The sequence below is a fragment of the Vulpes lagopus genome, chromosome 1 (assembly GCF_018345385.1).
Source record: "Vulpes lagopus strain Blue_001 chromosome 1, ASM1834538v1, whole genome shotgun sequence".
In the NCBI taxonomy this organism is placed as follows: domain Eukaryota; kingdom Metazoa; phylum Chordata; class Mammalia; order Carnivora; family Canidae; genus Vulpes; species Vulpes lagopus.
In genome coordinates this window covers 3,929,680-3,933,319 of record NC_054824.1, presented here as the reverse complement: position 1 = coordinate 3,933,319, position 3,640 = coordinate 3,929,680, and positions in this window count along the sequence as shown.

The window sequence follows — 3,640 nt, the reverse complement described above, 5'->3', positions numbered from 1 at the left end:
GTAGACGTAAAATTTTTGAAATGATTTTCTTTTTTCTTACTTCGTGTCTGTTCTGATTTACCAAAATTTAATTTTATGACTATTGAGTATCATAAAAATTGTGCTTGGATTTGACATATCTTTGGGCTTGTATCTATTTAACTTTCATTTTTGTTTTACTTTATGAAAGTGTCAGATTGGAGAAGAATGGTTCTTTACCAAAAATAGTTTCAGAAGCACTCGTCCAGACTTGGTCTCATCTATTGCATTTAAAAAGACTTTAATGACTATGTTTTCTACTTCCAAGGTTGACATCCATTTGTTCTTGTTTTCACCTCTGCTTTTTCTTAAAAACTCCGGTTCTACTTTAAAGGAATTTTAGTTTCATTTTCTCTTTAAATATCTAATACATATTAATTTTATGGTATTTTTCAGATTTTCATAAAAGTAATTTTGTGAGCTGCTTATTGATTTTTTTAAAAAGTTGGCATTAGACATTTTGGAATATTCGTTTCCAAGTCTTATTTTGACAATGTTTGCTTTTGACTTTTCCTCTATTTTTATTTCTCTTGCTCATTCTTGTCCTCTGCTGACACTTCTCTGGCTTTGAGTTTGTAATCTGAGTCCCTCCCACCCCACAGGCTGCTGGTCCAGAATCAGGTCCTATAAGTGCATCTGTGATCCTTTACTGTCATGGATAATGGGATCATGATGATCCTGGTATCAAACAAATAGGTAACTGAGTTCACCTCCTGAATTTATACTTTTTGCATTTTTTCAAGTCAGTATCTTTCTACTAACAACAGTAAACTATTTCCAGTAACTCTTGAGGTCCTGGCTTCAAGCAGATTTTGGCTCTGGTTTTCTAGACTTCAAACTCCCACCCACTCAGAACACCTTCAACTTTTTCTGTCCAGGAAAACCAAATGCCTGGCCCCAACAGCCTACTCCTCGATGAGAAGCCAAATTGGTCTCTGCCTTCTGTTTTGCTCATTATTTTAGGTTTTTGTTCTATTCTGGACATTGGAGAGGTTTTGAGTCTGGAATTCCTATTTTATATCCATCATCACTATGACAACAACAAAGAAAATTAAACCAAAGTTTGAATTTACAGATCCATCTTGACAAAGAGTATTCGATGTTTCTCACCTCAAATGTTTTGTTGGGAAAGCAAAATTTCAACTTTATCAGGCCAGCATTTAATATATTTAATGTTTTCTTCAGTCCTACAAGCATCATCTCTAGTGGTACCTCTTCAGAATTCCCATTGTTTGGTCTGTGATGATATATTTAAATGAAAAAATTCTTACTCCAGATATTGAAACTTAAATGAACTAAAGCCTGACCTCAAATTCTGTCTCAGTTATGCCTCTACCCTTTCAGGAACTAGATAACGCCATGTGAAAAAACACGGCATCGTAGAAGTTCATCAAGTGCTCGTTCCTCTTAGTCACATCAGAAAAGCACATTACTCTTTTTACAATGAAGCTGACTTTCAATTATTAGCAACCTTTCACTGCTGGCCTGTATCACCATGAATTGTTTTCAATTTGTTGCCTAACTCTGCCACTCCATGGAGTTTGGGGCTGCATGCCAAAACTTAGATACTTGACATGGGGCTAGCCAGCTGGAATTTTTCTTGTGAATAGTTACATTCCTACTAACATGATATATTCCTCTTTAAACATTAACAGGTCAAAGGGAACAGGCTCATTATTTGTGTCTTATGATAGAAAAGGTCATTTTCCATGGTAAAGCATCCTAAACATATATTTTGTCCATCTTTCAGCATTACTGCGGTGGTTCTCCTTTCCACTTAGAGGTCCTATAGCCTCTCCGTTAGCCAACTTCTGATCGCCTTGTCTTCTCCTTCCTCTTCCCAAGGAGAATAAGAGAGATTATTTTCATTCTGAGAGTGGGAGAGGGAGACTTTCTTTCTTTCAGGGGAAACTACCAGTCAATGGAACAGTCAGGACACATAGAACATGCACCAGGAAAGTTCTCTGTCTTACATGGGCACCATTCAGCAACCATTCAGTTGCTGCAAGACAACTGCAATAGTCACATCAGAGGTGACTAATTGTAGAGCTCTGTAAGAAATAAAAAAAGTGAAAACGTTTGAAATATTACAAGAATTAACCAAAATGTGGCAAAGAGACACGAAGTGAGCAAATGCCATTGGAAAGATGGAGCTGAAAAAAAAAAAAGGGAAAAATGGAGCTGATAGCTTGTTTGATACCGAGTCACCGAGAACCTTCGATTTGAACAAAATGCACTATTTGTGAAGCACAATAAAACAAAGAATGCCTGTATGACATTTTCATGCCCTTTTTTTTTACAGTCTTAGTCTTCCAGTAAGATCTGTCACAATGACTTGTTTTCATATATCTTCCCTATAACCTATTTTATGTAATGTCCAGTTATCTGACCACCGGGGAGATTTTTTTCAGAGATCTATGTCCTGAATCTAATTTACATGTGGATATATTAATCTTATGTGACAGCAATGGATGTCATCCTATAACTCTCTTTCTCCTGGGCTAGGTGATTAGAAAGAGAATTAAAAAGACTTTTTTCCCATCGTATCGCCAGGCCTTAAATTGAACAGGATGTGCCAATAACTTGGAGCCATAACTGTAAAATCTTTGCATGCAGAGATTCGTGTGAAAATATGACACATCTGGAATAGGAGAGAGAGCAATCCGTTAGCCTATTATTAAAAAATAGTGTTAAATTTCTTATTGCTACTGGCTACTTATGTTATGTAGCTGAACATGATATGTGAAATGTAGGAAACAATCACCTAACTTGCAAAGTCCATAAGAGTCAGTTGTAATCTCTTCCTTTGGAAACCTCATTACCATGATTTCAGCATATCAGTGAAAGTTTACTTAGACGGCATTATTATGCCACTTTTCTGCAGCTATGCTGAACGGGTAAGTGGCTCTCCAGTTGTCAAGGATTGAGTGTTATTGCTAGAAACAATGCAGGCATCAAACTAAAAATCAGGGAACTTTCAACACACAGTTAATTCGCAGTAGGTTTGTAGACATTTCCCCTGAATGTTGATTTTGAAAAGAAAATAATTTCAGTAATTCATTAAATCAGCACTTACATACCTACAAGAATTATGTTCGGTGAAGGACTCTTATTGAATCAGGGGATACGAAATAGAAAGTGGATTAGATCACTCAGAACGGAAAGTCCCTGCTTGCCGCATTAGCCATATGCTTTGGGGTTTAGGAGATACGAAACATGTCAAGTTGCTTCATAATTCAGGCCTGGGGCTGCCTCTCTAAATGCATGGCTAGTCTTTATTTTCAGACAACATATTGCTCATTAGTCTTCCTCCAGATCCCATCTTGGTGTTCATTTCTTCTTTGGCTGCCGGGCTCTGCATTCCGCGGCACCAGTTATGGGATGGGTGACCTTAATTGTCTCCTGCATGTTGTCTCGGCCAGAGTGCCAGCTGGACTGCAGGACGGGTGAGGCTGCCCAGTGATGAGGGTTATGGAAAATTGGAAGCTGGGGCTTTCACTGAGGCGAGAGAGAAGGCGGAGTGCAAAAGTGGCCTGATCCTGAAAAGTCACTTGCGAGGGACAGCATACACACACTCTGAAGCCTGCATGCGGGGAGCCTACCCCCACGCCACATTTTTGGC